This window comes from Macaca thibetana, chromosome 1 (assembly GCF_024542745.1).
Source record: "Macaca thibetana thibetana isolate TM-01 chromosome 1, ASM2454274v1, whole genome shotgun sequence".
Taxonomy (NCBI): domain Eukaryota; kingdom Metazoa; phylum Chordata; class Mammalia; order Primates; family Cercopithecidae; genus Macaca; species Macaca thibetana.
Genome location: NC_065578.1, coordinates 6,318,852 through 6,337,270, shown reverse-complemented (window position 1 = coordinate 6,337,270; position 18,419 = coordinate 6,318,852). Strand labels below are relative to the sequence as shown.

At 42.4% G+C, this 18,419-nt stretch overlaps 3 protein-coding genes and 1 non-coding gene across 12 annotated transcripts in view; 1 reads left to right on the top strand and 3 right to left on the bottom strand.

Moving 5' to 3' along the window:
• DNAJC11 (DnaJ heat shock protein family (Hsp40) member C11) overlaps nt 1-18,419 on the top strand; it is a 708,487-nt gene that overhangs the window by 107,366 nt on the left and 582,702 nt on the right. The gene's annotated exons all lie outside the window — the stretch shown is intronic.
• CAMTA1 (calmodulin binding transcription activator 1) overlaps nt 1-18,419 on the bottom strand; it is a 1,003,074-nt gene that overhangs the window by 529,988 nt on the left and 454,667 nt on the right. The gene's annotated exons all lie outside the window — the stretch shown is intronic.
• Nucleotides 1-18,419, bottom strand: part of VAMP3 (vesicle associated membrane protein 3) — a 707,779-nt gene that overhangs the window by 541,520 nt on the left and 147,840 nt on the right. The window lies entirely within an intron of this gene.
• On the bottom strand, nt 4,473-4,637 carry LOC126944247 (U1 spliceosomal RNA). The gene has a single exon (XR_007721987.1). It is a non-coding gene; the product is annotated as a U1 spliceosomal RNA (small nuclear RNA).

Sequence of the window (18,419 nt, the reverse complement as noted above, 5' to 3'; positions counted from 1 at the left end):
AAAGGAATCTCGCTTGCATATGCATGAACCACGTAGAAACTCAAATAAGCTCTTCTAAGCTCCTTATTCATGGGGAGTCAGAGATTTAACATGTGCTGGTAAGATTGCTTAGCAAATATAAGCCTGGCAACGGCACATTCATCCATGAATTCATTGGACAAGTATTTATTAACTGTCCCTTTGCATTACTATTTATTTTGCATATTCCTCCCTCTTTGCAAACCCAGGGCCTCGTATAAATGGCAGGCACTCACCTGTGGATGATGCTGGTGTTCTGAGGCCCTAGAAAGCATAACCCCTGACCTCAGGTTGCTTGTATCTGCTCAAAGAGGTAAGAACCACTTCCTCGCCGGGCGCTGGTGTAATCTGAGGCCCCTAGGTCAGGAGATCGAGAAATCCTGGCACGGTGAAACCCCGTCTCTACCCCTGACCTCAGGTGAGCCCGGGAGGCGGAGCTTTGTGCACTCCATCTGGGCGGCAAAGACTCCGTCTCAAAAAAAAAAAAAAAAAAAAAAAAAAAAAAAAAAAAAAGAATCACTTCCTCCATGAAGCTTTCCTGACCCCACAGGACCCTGTTAGGTGACCCTAGTGTGCATTTCTCAAGATTCTCCCTGTTAGCACCTACCTCCCATCACACATTCACACACACATGCACACACTCACACACATACGCACACAATCTCACATACATATACAAGCACATGCACCTGTTCCATTGTCTCTATCCTCTCCTGCACTGTAAGTTTAGGGCAGGCAGACACTGAATTTGCTTTGCTCACCCTAGCCTGACATACACATGTAGGAAACATTCAATACATCACTGGATGAATGAAGCAAGAAATGAATGGTTGGATGGGTGGGTGCGTGGGTGGATGAACAGGTAAGTAAAGGCAAGGCAAAAGCCTAAGATGTGGTCCAAAGAAAGATGTATGAGGGGGTGGCCCACAAGGGCAGGAAGGAACAAGGGTGTTGGTCATCAAGGGAAGAAGATCAAGAAAAAATAGTTTGAGATCTTAAGGACAGTGAAGACTTGGCACGGGGTGAGTTGATATTTTCTGGTCACTTCTGTGCCACCCAGAGTGCTGGGCACCTCATGAGCATTACCCTGGATCCTCACACCTGCACCTGGGGCAGATATACCCATGTAGAAGAGGAAGCTAGGCTTAGCAGGATAAGCTGGCACCACTGCAGAGCCAGCAGGTGGCAGAACCAGGATTGGAGATCAAGTGGGCCTGACCCAAGCTCCCTCCATGAAGACCAATGGGCATCCTCTGGCCCAGAGACTGTTGCCATCAGGCTGGGACTGTTGCCATCAGGAAAGAAGAGAGTGTGCTCCAGGAGGCAGCTCTAGGCAGTGCACAGGGATGAAACAATCGGCATGGCAGCCAGGCCCCTTGGAACAAAGAGAAAGGGCTGGGGCTGTCTAGGGAGGACCCAGGATACATGACCCACCCCTGCCCACAGAAACATAGCTCACTCTCCATCTGAGCACAGCCACTATGTCATGGGATGATGTGGAGCCAGGGAGGGAGGCAAGGACACGTTCCTAAATAATATCCTATTTTATAGTCAACAGTCAGGCAAGAGAAAGGGAGAAAGAGGAGGGCAGGAAGACAGCGAGATGCAGAAAGGATTGAGTGTTCCATGGGGATCAAATCTCAGCTTCCCTGCAGGTGCACTGAGACAGAAGGCGCAGGTCCTCACAGCCAGAGGGGCTCATGGAGCCGGCCTGGGCGATGTCTCATCACCCAGATGGGCACAGAGAAAGACAGGCTTGCAGGGTCCCGTGGCCTGTCTGACACAGTGCCCGTGGGGTTTTCTCAAAAGCATCATCTATTTAGCTGATGGCCCCGAAGTGTTTCATTTAGCTGGAAATCGTGCCTGGTCCATTTCCCAGATCTCACTGACATTATGAGAAGCCGGCAAAATGCGTCTGGCAGCAGAGCAGTTCAGCAACCCATCACCTCGAGTCACAGTCCTGTCGCCCCTGTTTGGAAAGCAGACAGTTCAGATGACTTCTAGAAGGCAGAGTCACTGCTGCCTCCCAGGCAAGCGAGGATTACAGGAAGCGTGTGTGTGTGTGTGTGTGTGTGTGTGTGTGTGTGCACACCAGCCTGTGAACATGCCCTCTGAAGGAAAGCAGGGGTCACCCATGGCGCAAGGCAGTCACCGTCCTCCCTGACCATGGGATAAAACTTTGCCATTTATCTTATTTAATCCTCCCACTAGGCAGGAATCATTATCACCAAACTATTTCTGAGAAAGCCAAAGCTTAGCCGGTTCATGTGGCCCCAACTGCACAGCCAGTGAGGAGCAGGGCTGAGACTGTAACTCAGCACTGTCTGAATCCAAAGGCCAGGCTCTCACTGAGACCCCACTGTCCCCCACCCCGTTCCACGGGCCTGGATTGCTGCTTCACGATGCATTCACTGGTCTGCCTCGTACCATATAAAGAAGAGTCAAGTCCCATCACCAAAAAAATTTTCAGAATTCTCGGTGAAACACAACGGAACAGTTTTGATTCTGGAAGGACTTCCTGGAGGCCTTCAAAGGCTAATGCACGCTATGGAAACCCAAAAGCCAGAGCAATGGCTCTGCTTGTGAAAGCCCCCGAAGGCAAGACTCTGGGTGTGTTACCAATTCTCCAAGTCTCGCACAGTCTCTGGCACAAGGTAGGAGAGTGCAATACTTATTAAGTGCATGAGTGAATGAATGATGAATGAATGAACAAGTAACTAAATGTCGTGAATGAGAGTTCTGTCTAAAGATTAAAAAAAATAATAAGAATAAGGCTCTGGGGAAAAGGCCCCAGCATCTCTGCTGTCATGGAGTATTCCTGCTGCCCAAGCTCCTCTCATAGAACCTGGCCCTTCCTGCGCTGCCTCCAGTGTTCCACGGGATGGGTTCTGAGAAAGCCGGGCCATTCAGCTGTGCTGGTGCCGTGTGGGCCTTCAGCACTTCCGGCCCTGGTTCTCCCACCTGGTGGGCTCTAGGAGGAAATCCCCATGAGGGCACAGCAGAAGCTGACTGACAACCAGGTAGGAGGGAGACCTCCTGGGCCCAGCCAGAGGGGCCTAGGGAGTGGGAGGCAGGAGTCAGGACCTCAGTGACCCTGGAGATCGCTCCCCATATGTCTTTATCCTCTTAACCATTTCCTCTCCGTGTCCAGGCACTCGTGGGAAGTTAAAACCCAAAGTTGGACCCATGGTGCCAGGTCAGGGGACAGCAGGTGCCGCCTGGGTGCCCAAGCACAATTCCTTTCTCCCTGTCCAACTCAGCCTAAGAGTGGCTCTCATGTTGAAAATGCAGCTTGGATGTTGGCTGCGTCCCATTGGAGAAGCTGTCTGAGGCCTTTGCCATCCTCTGGAGAGATCTAAAGCCACAGAGCCGAGGTGGTCCCTTTTTCTGGAACCCACGGAGAACAAGAGAAGATAGGGCGGCACCGTGGGGACACCAGGTGACAAGACTCAGCAGTGGTCTCAGAGGAGACAGAAGCTGTCTTTAGGGATCTGAATGCTCCCGGGAATGGGGTATCCACCCAGAGAAAAAATAGGCCAGGCCAGGATCCCTGAGCCCACAGCAGGCGAGACTCAACCCAGCAGAAGGCGGGTTTGTAAATGGAACTTTCCCAGCGTGCCTGGCCTCTTTCCATTATTCTTCTGGGCCCAAAGTACTTTACAGGCTTTCCCTGTCCTTCGTGGGGGCCTGGGATTTCTCTACTATAATAACTCATAGGTGGTCTATTTCCAGAACAAAGATACTCCATTTATTCATCTCACAAACATTCTTGACCCCCTGCGATGAGTCAGGTGTGGCGCCTTCCCCAAGCCAGGCAGAGCTGAATCTCTGACTCTGGTTTCGGGCTTTGTATGAGAACTCTGTAAAAATATGGTTGGCTGGCATCTTAGTCAGCTCAGGCTTCAATAACAAAGTACCAGAGGCTGGGTGGCTTAAACAGCAGACATTTATGTCTACAGGTCTGGAGACTGGAAGTCTGAGATCAAGATGCCAGCCAGTTCCATTTTTGGTGAGGGCTCCCTTCCTGGCCTACAGATGGCCACCTTCTCACTGTGTCCTCACAAAGCAGGGAGAGAGCTCTAGTATCTTCCTCTTCTTTTTTCTTTGTTTTGGTAGAGATGGAGTCTTCCTATGTTGCCCAGGCTGGTCTCAAACTCCTGACTTCAAGCAATCCTCCTGCCTCAGCCTTCCAAAATGCTGGGATTACAGGTATGAGCCACCGTACCCGGCCCCTCTTCCTCTTCTTATAAGGGCACTAATCCTATCACGGGGCCCCACCCTCACAACTTCATCTAAACCTAATTACCTCCCAAAGGCCCCATCTCCAAAGACTATCACAATGGGGTTAGGGCTTCAGCATATGGATTCTGGAGGAACACAGATATTCAGTCCATAGAAGATGGTGAGTCTTTTTTTTTTTTTTTTTTTTTTTTTTTAAGAAAAAACTCAGACGTCAAGAGAGAGCACAGACACAGTCCCCCACTACCACAAATGATGCAGTGAGTTTCCCATGTTTGGGGAAATTGCAAGGATCAACACATCTGGCATGCAATGGATGAGCCTCCCCCTGGGAGAACTGCCTTCAGGATCCTGTTATATCTCCCCTGCCAGGTAAGCATGGCAGGTCCCTTCCTGATAGAGACCTACACACATACACACGTAATAGCCGCCAGATCACACTCACCCCTGGCAGCAGAATGGCAACGCTCCCTCCCATGTGCCACAATAGTAAAAGGCTCGTTGAGTCCAACCCCATAAATACAGAAACAGAAAACATGCCAATATTTGGCTGAAGTGTCTATGAAAAAGGGCTGGCTAAACAGATGCACGGTGTAAACAAGCTTACAGGGGAGATACTTAACCTTCGTAAGAGAGCAGACCTTTTAAAGATATCCTCAAGGCCGGGCTCACGCCTGTAATCCCAGCACTTTGGGAGGCCGAGACAGGCGGATCATGAGGTCAGGAGATCGAGACCATTCTGGCTAACACAGTGAAACTCCGTCTCTACTAAAAATACAAAAAAATTAGCCGGGCATGGTGACGGGCGCCTGTAGTCCCAGCTATTCAGGAGGCTGAGGCAGGAGAAAGGCGTGAACCCGAGAAGTGGAGCTTGTAGTGAGCCGAGACCACGCCACTGCACTCCAGGCTGGGCGACAGAGCGAGATTCCATCTCAAAAAAAAAAAAAAAAAAAAAAAGATATCCTCAAGATTCTTTTATGGTACAATTAACATGAAAAGATGGTGTTCATAACAGGCTCGAGTTACTATTTGTACTTGAAATTGATACAACTGCACACATCTCCTAAAATGCCACGTAAGGGACTTCCAGGTCGCCAAGGTAATGACAGCCACAAAAACTCAAATCTCCCAATGCATCCTCCAAAAACTACACGGGTCAACAAGAAGAACAAAAACAACCACACAAATCCCACACACCTTTCACGTGACTGGAAATAAGAGACACTATAAACATCAAATTACCAAATTCTGGAGTTCCCACCCAGAACTTTGATAAAGAGCAAGGGGATAAGATGGGTCCAAAAGCCAGTGAAGGCAAAAGTCGAGCATGGAGAGTTTAGGAATCAATTACAATTACCTGAAGAAAGAGAAAGTACATCCTACAGGGGAGGAAAATACTAAAAATGAATCCAGAAAGACCAGAATGTGGACTAGAAGGAAGTGATTTAAAGGCAGGCAGAGGCAGCATTAGAAAATATGCAGGGGAGGGAGGGAGAAGCCAGATGTGGGCATTTAGGATTCTGCAAAACAAAAAATAATGATGCATCCAAGGATCCTCAACTCCTCCCGCCCCTCCCCCAAAAAAGTCATACAGAAACTGTACTACCCTGCACTGACAGAAGAGGGAGCTCTTGAACTAAAAATCACACGAAGCACTCAATACGGAGATGTAAGTGGTCTTCATCTGTAGGAGACTATCAAAGAAGAAAAACGAAAATGAGAATACAGAGTTCAGCGGGTAAAACTTAGCCCAAAATCCCAGCCATAAGGTGGAGGGGGAGGAACTGTCTCAAAACACTACAAACTGAATTAAAAACCTCACGATGCATCTGAAAAATATCCTCACCGCTTGTAAATGAAAAGATCAAATAACTTACTGTAAGGGCAAGAGAGACAGTTGTCAGTCTTCTCAAAAACAACCTAGAAGGTGGGGCAAGGATGGAGCAGCAGTTTCATGAAATTCAAAGATTTTATATCTAGCGAAGTAGACCCTCAAAAATCAGAGGTACAGAATAAGAGTTTAAAATATGGAATAATTGAGTGATATGCCCACAGGCACCTCTGAAGGAATCTTCTAGAGAATTAAGTTTATCCAACCAGGAGATGACTGGGGACTATTTGGCAAATTTTGGACCTAAATTAAGTGTGTAACTAAGGTTAGGAGAATCATACATAGATTATATATGTTTTGTCAACTACAATATGATAGGAAACAAAAGAAGGAAAGACAAAACCAGAATAAGCTCAATGATGGTTACAGAGGCAACAGGTGGGAGTCAAGAGACACCATTAACAACTGAAAAACCAAATGGTAAAAGTTAGTAAGAGACTAATAGGATTTTTAAAGGTAATGAGTACAAAGGTACCTATTAGACTAAAAATGCGAATTTCTTATATATAAAAAGAAATTAAATGAATATAGAAAATGTACCATGTCGAAAGACAAGTACAGCAAGTAAAACATAATACACATTGCATTTATTACACAAGATATTATACATATTGGACACATAAATAAAAGTGAATGGGCTTATGAAAATAAAAAATTTTCAATTTGGTTTAAAAAGAAAGATCCAACTATATGTTATATATAAGAGGCATACTTTTAAAAAGAGTGTATTAGTCCGTTCTCACGCTGCTATGAAGAACTGCCCGAGACTGGGTAATTTATAAAAGGAAAGAGGTTCAATTGGCTCACAGTTCCACATGGCTGGAGCGGCCTCAGGAAACTTACAATCACGGCAAAAGATGATGCAAACACTTCCTTCTTCACATGGCGACAGGAGAGAAAAGTGCCGAGCAAAGCGGGAGAAGCCCCTTATAAAACCATCACATCTCGTGAGAACTCACTATCATAAAAACAGTATGCGGGAAATTGTACCCATGATTTAATTTTCTCCACCTGGTCCCGCCCTTGACACATGGGGATTATTACAATTCAAGGTGAGATTTGGATGGGGACACAGAGCCAAACCATATCAAAGAGATTCAGAAAGCCTAAAACTAAAAGGACAGCAAAGATATATGAGGCAAATGGAAATAATAAAACAAGTATTGCAATCTTGATATCAAAGTAGAATAAGTATAATTTAAGAAAAAACATTATGACACTTTCTAATGCTAAAAATCACATTCCACAATAAAAATATAACCGTAATGAATACTAGAGCACCAAACAAGACTACAACCGCCTTTACAGGATAGGAAATATAGGCCAGGTTTGATGGCTCACACCTGTAATCCTAGCAATTTGGGAAGCCAAGACTGGCGGGTCACTTGAGGTCAGGAGTTCAAGACCAGCCTGGCCAACATGACAAAACCCTATATCTACTAAAACACAAAAATTTGCCAGGCGTGGTGGTGCCTGCCTATAGTCTCAGCTATTCGGGAGGCTGAGGCACAAGGATTGCTTGAACCCAGGAGGCGGGGATTGCAGTGAGCCGAGAACGCAACACTCCACTCCAGCCTGGGCAACAGAGTGAAACTCTGTCACACACACACACACACACACACACACACACACACACACGCACAAGAAAGAAACTGCAGGAAATATAGATGAAAACACTAAGAATAGTGTGTTGACCACACCGCTGTCAGTACAAGAGAATCCAGATAGACAAAAAATAAGGACACAGAAGCCCTAAACAACATAATCAATTTCCTTGACAAATCAATTTGTCACTGATATGGTTTGCATTTGTGTCCCCACCCAAATCTCATGTCAAACTGTAATCCCCAATGTTGGAAAAAGAGCTTGGGGGAGGTGACTGAATTGTGGGGGAGGATTCCCCCTTGCTGTTCTCGTGATAGTGAGTGAGTTCTCAGGAGATCTGGTTGTTTGAAGGTATGCAGCACCTCCCCCTTTACCCTCTTCCTCCTGCTTCAGTCACGCAGGACACGCTGGCTTCCCCTTCACCTTCTACCATGATTGTAAGTTTCCTGAGGCCTCCCCAGCCATGCAGGACACGCCTGCTTCCCCTTTGCCTTCTGCCATGATTGTAAGTTTTCTGAGGCTTCCCCAGCCATGCTTCCTGTACAACCTGTGGAACCATGAGTCAATTAAACTTCTTGTCTTTATAAATTACCTAGTCTCAGGTCGTTCTTCATAGCAATGTGATAGCAGACTAATTCAGTCACACGTCATACTTTTTCCTTGAATTCCCTTATAATAGATAGGGAATCTACTACACTTTCTCCGTAAGTACACACATAGACTATCCATGAAAATTGGTCACGAGTTAGGTGATAATCAATGCATTTCATAAAACAGAAATATTACAAATAAATATTTTCTGATCACAGTCTAATAAAACTGGAAAATAATGTTAAAAATCTTTTTAAAAGTAAAGCAATAGAAATTCAAAAAATGTACATGCGATCATTAAAACACTAAATACCAGGCTGGGCATGGTGGCTCACACCTGTAATCCCAGCACTTTGGGAGGTCGAGGTGGGAGGATCACCTGAGGTCAGAAGTTTGAGACCAGCCTGGCCAACATGGTGAAACCCCATCTCTACTAAAATTACAAAAATTAGCTGGGCATGGTGGTGCACACCTGTAGTCCCAGCTACTCGAGAAGCTGAGGTGGAAGAATCACTTGAATCTGGAAGGCAGAGGTTGCAGTGAGCTGAGATCGTACCACTGTGCTCCAGCCTGGGTGACAGAGTGAGATTTCATGTGAAAAAAAAACAAACAAACAAAAAACACTACATAATAGAATTTATGAGACATATTTAAAATAGTGATCAGACTGAAAATTCATAGCCTTTATTATTTTAATAAAAATGAAAAATTAAAATTTTAAAATTCTAAGCTCAAAAAACTAGCAGAAGAACAACAGCAAAACCACAAGAAAGGGAAAAATAAAGTTAGATGTAGAAATAAATGAGGTAGATCAAATTAATCAAAATTTTGGGTCTTTTTTAAAAAATAGGATAATCACAAGCTAAACTTAATCAAAGAGTGAGAAAGCACAAATATTCCAAGTAAGAATGGCAGGATACAGATGAAGGCTTAGCTACAGTTATCAAGACTGTGTGGTATTAGCAAAGGAATTGACACATAAACCAATAGAACAGAATAGAGAACCCAGAAAGAGACATGCACAGATACACCCAACTGATTTTTGACAGAAATGCCAAAATTAATTCAAGATAGCTTTGTTGAAAGATAGCCTTTTCAACAATTGGTGCTAGAGTGATCAGACATCCATAGGCAAAAAAAAAGAAAGAAAAGAAAAGAAAAAAAAAACTTCCACCGAAGTCTTCTCCACACCTGCAAAAACTAACTTGGAATGGACAATGGGCTTAAAACATAGGAGAAAATTTGGGAACTAGGGCTAGGCAAAAGGTTCTTAGACTTAACACCTAAAGCACAATACATAAAAGGAAAAATGGGTAAACTAGATTCCATCAAAATTAAAATCTTTGCTCTGTGAAAGACTCTGTTAACAGGATGTAAAAGAAGACACAAAGTAGGAGAAAATATTTGCAAATCACCTATAAGACAAATGACTGGTATTTAGGATATAAAAAGAATCCTCAAAGCTTAATAAAAAATAATCCAATTAGAAAATGGACAAAGGACTCCAACAGGTAATTCTCCAAAGAGAATATACAGATGGCAATAAACACATGCAAAGGTGTTCAACATCATTAGCCAATTAGAGAAATACAAATTTAAACCACAATTAGATAACATTACACACCTATCAGGAGAGCTAAAATAAAAAATAGTGAGAACACCAAATGCTGATAAGGATGTGGAGAAATGGGATCATCCGTACATCGCTGGTGGGAATATAAAGCACGGCTACTTTGACAGATTCTTTAAAAGCTAAACATGTAGTTACCATACAACCCAGCAATTGCATTCCTAGGCATTTATCTCAAAGAAATGAAAATCTGTGACCACACAAAAACCTGAACACAAATGTTTATAGACATTTTATATGTAATTGCCAAGAACTAGAAACATCCAGATGTCCTTCAATGTATAAAGGCCTAAACAAACTGTAGCACATTCATTCCATGGCACATCACTCAACAATAAAAAGAAATAAGCTCTTAATACGTGCAACAATCTAGATGAATCGCAAGACAATTATGCTGAGTCAAAGAAGCCAATTTAAAAGATAATTTATTGTATGATTCCAATTATATAATGTTCTTGATATGATAAAGATTATAGACATAGAGAAAAGATTAGTGGTTGCAAAGAGTCAAAGAAGGTGTAGGGGAGGGGAGGAAGTGAGTGTGGCTAAAAAGGGCATCCTGAGGCACACCCTGGAGGTGAGGGACATGTTCTGTATCTTAATTGTGCCAACATCAAGTATCCTGGCTGTGATACTCTGCTATAGTTTTCAAGATGTTACCATTGAGAAAAATGGCTCAAAGGGTGCATAGATCATCTCTCTGTATTAGTTCTTACAACTGCATGTGAATCAACAGTTGTCTTGAAATAGAAAGTTTAATTTTTTAAAAAATGCAATGTGCAAAGGAGTATTTATAGTAGCTGCCTTTTGTGTAAGAAAAAAAGGGGAAAATAAGAAAATATACATGTATCTGCTTATCTCAGCAAAGAAACACAACACAGAGAAGGGGATAATAAGGAGAGTGGTTACCCATGTGTGAGGAGGGATGGGGGCAGTGACACGTCTCTGGATCTAACTTTTTTGCATAGTTTTGATTTTTCATAATATGTTAATGTTTTCCATCCTAAAAAAAATTAACAAGGATGGGGAGAGACCCTAAAGTAGAACACAAGGAAAAACAAAAGAGCCTAATTATATTTTATTTCCAAGAATAGCATAACCAGAGAGAAAGGGGGTGGAGATTAACCCAAAAGGCTTATGAACACAGTATTTTGATTATCCGCCCTCAGGCTAAAGAAAAAATGCTATAAACAAATATTGAACTCTAGTTGGTAGGTTTGCTTTCTTCAGTGGCATAGGTTAACTCTTATTTCATTACTTTATATATATTTTAGGATTTAGACAATAATATACTCAGGAAAATTTCTCCATGTTGGAAAATAAAGTGTCATATAAGGAAAGATGAAAGGCTAGGAGGAACCCTGTGATGTTGGACTAGAATTGGTATCACCACGAATGCACGGTTTTACACACATCCATGAATGCGGATGTTTAGAAGTAGGTGTAGATATAAATGTGTTTGTGTATCTATGAATGTATCCTCACACATGCATTGCTTAGCTTCTTCTACTAAGGGAGAGAGTGACTAGAAGCGATGGCATACCCCTCGCAAAGAAGAAACCATTCTCTGCTGAAAAGAGCCAGGGCTCATTAGAGATTGATCTAATTCCAGGGCTGGTGAGAGGAAGTGGAAGGCAACCTTGGGACATTTTGTTGGGCCAGAAAAAAGGAAGTGCTCAGAGAATGATGGGTGAAATGAACCACTAATAACAACAACATGGATGAATCTCAAAATCACGATAATGAGTGAAATCATCCTTATACAAAAGAATGCATATTGCACATGTTCCATTTAGATGAAGTGCTAGAACAGGTAAAACTAATCTATGGTGAGAACAAAATCAGAACACTGGTTGCTGCTGAAGATGATGGGGCAAGAACTGGTTAGAAAGGAACATGAAATAACTTTCTGGACTGGCTGCAACGCTCTACAACTTGATAGGGGTTTGAGTCACACAGGTGCATGCACTGGTCAAAGCTTGTTCGATGGTACACTTACTATGTTTACCTTGCACTGTAAGGAAGTTTTACCGAGTGAAAGAACTGTAAATAAATGTTAAAGTCTAGACACTATCATGCCTGCCAAAGTGTTTATGAATGAAGTGTGCTGACATCTACAACTTAATTTGAAATGCAATTTAAACAGAAGATGCATTGCTGGGTGGACAGCTGAACAGATCTGTGATAAAGACAGCATGACAAAATGTTCATTAAAGAACCTAGGTGATAGGTACATGAGTGTTCATTGAAAAAAAATCTGTTAACTTTCTCTATGTTTGAAGTTTTTCATAATAAAATGTTGTGGAAAAATATGATGGGGATTTGTCAAAAAGACACAGTAGCCATATTGAAAGCCCATTGGCCAAATCTGTGACAATATAACTACCAAAATAACTAGGTTATAAACCACTGGACAAATATATAACCCAATGAATGTAACTCAGTCAACAAAATCTAGTCAATGGAACTCACTGGGTAGGAATCCATGAGTCCGTATGGGGATAAATGAATCAACGAGTAAATAAATAAATGTAAGAAAGCAAAAGCTTTCCAATTTGGTACAGATTACTAAACGATAAATAAATTTAGAGAAAAATCACCATCTGGCATGCATTATAATAATTGATTCAGACAAGAATTATCAATGGATGCTAAAACAAGGGGTAAAAGTTTAATGAAATACAAGCTACTTACATAGACCTAACCTATTTTTCCAAAAAATGCTAATTAATTAAGAAGAGAATAAACAATAACTTTACACTGGAGAAACCTAGCAGATACCATCCTAACCAATGATCAAAGTTAACAATCCCAGTAAAGGGGCAGGCAACCATGCACCTTCTAATACGATGCACTAAGAACAAACTCAGTGTCGCTTCTGTGGTGTTCCTGCCAAAATTGCATATCCTGAATCTAGTCCTAAGGAAACATCTGACAAACCTCACACAAAGGACAGTCTACAGAATAACTGGCCTGTATGCTTCAAAAATGGCAAGGTCATGAAAGACAAAGAAAGACTGAAGAATTGGTTGATGGTGATTACAGAGACATGGAAACTAAATATAATGTGAGATTCTGGATTGGATCCTAGAACAGATTATTGTTTTTATTATTATATTCTGCTATAAAGGATATTGTTGGTGGCAGGAATAAAGTCTACAGATTGGATAATGCTATTGCATTGGTACTATTTTCCTGACTTTGATCGTTGCACTGGGTTATGCAAGAGGATGTCCTAGTTCTCAGGATATACACATTGAAGTGTTTAGGGTTAATGGGGCATCATGTGTGAAACTTACTTTCAAATGGTTCAGTTGTGCACGTGCACACACACAGAATAAGGCAGATATGATAAAATGTTAACATCGGGGGAATCTGGGTGAAGGGCATATGGGATTTCTTCATTTTATTCCTACAACTTTTCTGAAATCTTGAAATGACTTAAAAATAAAACATTAATAAAAAATCAAATGCTATATAATGTCAGAATTCTCTATTCTTTCCTGGTCCAAAATGGGGGAGGTTCTACTGACTCAGAAATCTCTAAAGATTACGAACTTCCGTGGCCATTTGACACTCCCTGGAGCATCAACATTCAAGGCACTTACCAGGAGCTAACCAGCCACTGCGACCTGTGGAGTAGGTAGGTGATGCTCTTGGGCTGAAGAACGAGGTTGTTTCATACATTACTCTGGCCAATTCCAACAGATTGTTGCTGACAGAGCTCTGGGTTCTCTCAAAGAGAGTGCCAAGGAACAGACCTGACAGCTGCCTCCCCCTCCCAGTTCTGGAACCACCATCAAAGATGCAATTAATAATCCAAGGGTGAGACTCCTTTTTCTCACACAGTCTCAGATATGAATCAGCCCCAAAGTGTTAATAGATCAACAGTTATCTCTAATACCAAATACAATTTGCATTTGAGATGACATCTGCAATATTTTAAAAGCCAACGTCTAAAACAACAAACTTGGCAGTTTTTCTGAGTAGCAATTAACACAGTGACTAATCCTATCAAGGAGATAGTAATTGGCATGGAGACATCCTTCTCACACCAGCGGCAGGTTGAAAAACTTAATCTTAACCTCTTTTTAACAGTGTAGACTCTAGAGCATCTCTGCATATCAAGGAAACTAAAGCAATTATTAAGGACAAGGGTAATTACCCTACAGTTTCAACAACAATGAAAAAAATAGAAGTATTCAAACAACAATCACATAGGAGAAAGCGGGGGATGGGGGCTTGAAGCGTGGTTAAAGGCTATATCTGTATCATGGTCAGACCAGGAACAGACTATGGTGTCTCCATGGCCCCACCCAAGACAGAGTCAACCACAGCCCCATGCCAGCCAGTCTGCCCAGCAATGGTCACTCTGGCACATAGCTTTCTATACAAAGGGCTCAAGTGCTGATCTAGTCAAGTAGGAGGTCCCAAGGATTTGACATGTGAAACACTTTACACGTATCATCAAGCTGGTTCCTTCGACATCATCAGAACACACTATATTTACTCTCAACCCACATAGTCAAGTTATTCTCCCCAAGTATGATGCCTTTCCCCAGAATCTGTCTAAAGCCTCCCCAACCTTCAAGGCTCAGCTATGGTTCTAGGAAACAATCCCAACCCACGGCAGCCCTCAGTGAACACTGAGCAATTTAAGCGCCTCTCCTCTGACCCACAAGAGCAAAACACAGAGGTGCACGTGTTGACTCATTGCTTCCTGTGGGCTGTCTTGATTTGCACCTTCAACAGAATCACATGGTTTTCAAGAGCCAAGTCCCTGCCCTATGCAGCTTTCACATAACCTAGCACAGGAGTAGACAAACAGGTAAAATTCTGGCAACAATTCCACAGCATCTCAGATGCTCAACAAGGTACCCAATACTCAACAGCGTAAAGGGAGAAAGAGGCTCTTGGTGTGTGTGTGCATTGTGACTGACCTGATCATTGCAGAATTTTCAGTGGAGTACGTGATATGTGTTTACCAAATGAATAAACAAATGGATGAATGAATTCACAATGAACAAACCAAAGAACAAACCAACTTTTGTGAGCCTGGACCAGTTTGTCTGGGAGGTTAGCAAGTGTATCCAGTAAGGTCAAGGCAATGGACAAGATGTCTGCACAAGCCAGCTGGCTTCTCCCAGAAAGCACTGCCTGACGTAAGCCCGGTCTACACCTGCAATGCTGCCCAGCTGCCTGGAGGGTGTGCTGTTTGGCACAAGAGGAGCAAGCATAGAGAGAGAGGCTTCCAGCTCGGAAGGGATGTGTTAACCTTTTTAAAGTAGATGACGTGGCACTTTATTGAGCATGGAAACTTCTTACCCATATGCTGTAATCAAACCTTAGTTATAACCCTGGTTTTGCTGGGCAGCAGAATGAGGGACTTGCTAATGGAGGAAAGCTAGTGGGCACTTAGCTTTCAAATGCCTAGGAGAGGTAGCAGGGCCCCAAACACTGAAGGAAGAGAAGAGCTCTTATTTCAGGAAGACTGAGAGATAAAGGCAGGTCTCGGATCCACAAGGTACCAGGAGCTTGGAATAGACAATACCATACCATACGGAGAAGCACAGAGCTGGTGATTTGGTCACAAGAAATAAGGGAGGGGCACCTGGGTCAAGGCCATAATCTGGACCAGCCACTGGTCTCATGACCCAGGATCCTGCAATGTACCGCTTTAGAAATAGGGTTGATCCCAGATCCACCCGTTAGAGGTAGAACCGGGCTCCAAGGTCAGCTTTCAGTTGGTGATTGTGTCGGTTGGAGAAACAGAGAGAATATTTTCAGGTGGTATATACATCTTTATCAGGATGAATTCAGCTTTTTAAAACAAGAAAACATTCAATGACCGATTTTCCTCCTGAATTTGTAATATAATACGATAGAAGAGATGTGTCCTTTTCTTTCCACATTCATTTTATATAGATCTCCCTGTCAGTGTCAGCAACCCAGCCCTTAACATGCCCACTGGGTATCATTGGTGTTATCCAGCGATATCATCTAATGTAAACATGTCTCCTCTTCCAAGCGGGTGGAAAGCCCCAGGAGGGTCGGGGGGAGCTAGGTCTTATTCATCACTAAGCCCTGTTCAGCGCCTAGTAAAGTGTCAGTACAAGATGCTACTCAGTGGATGCTGATTGTTGATAATTATATAACAGATATAATGCAAGTAAGTCAGCAAAGAAATTCCTCTAGGAGGCCAGTACCAGGGCTAGACACTCCTCAGCTAATAAAGTGTTTAATTTTTACAAAAGTGCATTTCCCTCTCAGGAGACTAGGAAAGCAGCATTGCAGTTCCCAACTCCCACCAACAGCCACATGTTTCTGAATGAGATGGGGCACTTAGAGGAAGCAGGCCAGGGATGGGGTGTGCAATCCATGGAGACTGTGTCCATGTGGGAAGCAGCATTTGGGTCAGAATTTGGAAACCAAGGACTTAAGAACAGTCATTAAAAAGCATGCTTCTGTGCCATGTGTACTCCCTCAGACTGACAAAATTTAAGCATTGACACTAGCTAATGTTGGTAAAAATGTGAAGCAACAGAGGCTCCCACATTACAGAAGGAGTGAGAACAGAATTAATGCCTTTGGAAAACTACTTGACAAGTTCAACAAATGAGAAACAATCTAAATGCCCATCCAAATACAAACAGATAAATATCCTGTGATATATTTATACAATGGAATAGTACACACCAGTGAAAATAAATAATAGAGTTACAAACATCCACAAAGATGAATCTCATGAAAACACACTGGAGAAAAACACATTTATAACTCGAACACACAAAAAAGGATTCAGTAAACTAGCAGAATATAAAACTGGCACTCAGAAATAAATACTATAAAGAAACTCCCATGTATAATAGCAACAACAAAGATAAACTATTTAGGAATAAATTTAGTCAGGTATGTGCAAAACCTCCATGAGAAAACTTTTTAAAACTAAATAACACAAAAGTATTCCTCGACAAATGGGAAGACATAAATTCTTCTTGGATGAGACAACTCAATATCATCACAATGCCAGTTCTCCCTAAGTTAATTTATAAATGTAATGCAATTTTATGGAGCTAGACAAATTGATACTATAGTTCATGTCGGAAAATTAACCTTCAAGAATAGCCAGGAACACAGAAAAGCCTCAATGGGAACATAAGCCCTACCAGACATTAAAAATACTACAAAGCCTTCATAATTAAAACAGTGTGTCCTGGTGTATGAGTTGACAGAGAAGTGGAGTAGAAGTCCAGACAAGCCCCAACCACATTTGGAAATTTAGTATATGATAAAGGTGGCCTCTAAAATTACTGGAGAAAACAGATGCTTTTAAATAAATGCTGCTGGAACAACTAAATAACAATTTTAAAAAATTAAATCCATTATCTCCTACCAAGCACAATAATGAATTCCAAATGAATCAAAGGTTAAATGTAAGAAAAAAAAAATGAAACCATACAAGTACTAGAAGAAAATTGGGTTAATTTCTTTTTGACCTGGATGTAGGAAGAGGTTTTCTTACTATGACTCAAAAATATGCATGCAGTAAAAGAAAAGATTGATGAATAGGACTACACAGAAATAAAAAGTTTTTTCACAGAAGACACATCTGCTATTCAAAGACACAAAAAGGTTGAAAGTAAAAGCACGAAAATAAATATGTCATGTAAACACAAAGTTGAAATGGTTATACCATGTCAGATACAACAGACTTTAAAAGAATGTTACAAGAGATAGAAGGACATTCCATAAAAATAAAAGGGTCAGTCTATCAGGAAGATATAACAATTATAAACACAATGAACCTAATAACAGAGCACCAAAATACATGAAGAAAAAAATGGATAGAAATGAAGATAAAAAAAATCAGGGATATCCTGGCTAAATGAAGATACAAAAAAAAAAGGTAGACCAGCTACTCAATGAATAGAATGGCATTTGGAGGCGGAGCTTGCAGTGAGGCATGGTGGGTCGAGATGTCTCTGAAGATAAATCTCATTTGGAGGCCACATGGTGGAGCCTGTAATCGAGGGAGGCGAGGTGGGTGGATCACCTGAGGTCATCAGGAGTTCAAGAACAGCCTGACCAACTTAGTGAAACCCCATCTCTACTAAAAATACAAAATTAGCTGGGCATGGTGGCACATGCCTGTAATCCCAGCTACTTGGGAGGTAAGGCAGGAGAATCGTTTGAACCCAGGAGGCAGAGGTTGCAGTGAGCTGAGAGCACGACATTGCAATCCAACCTGGGCAACAAGAATGAAACTCTGGGCCGAGCGTGATGGCTCACGCCTGCAATCCCAGGACTTTGGGAGGCCGAGGCAGGTGGATCACGAGGTCAGGAGATCGAGACCATCCTGGCTAACACGGTGAAACCCCGTCTCTACTAAAAATACAAAAAAGTTAGCCAGGTGTGGTGGTGGGCGCCTGTAGTCCCAGCTACTCA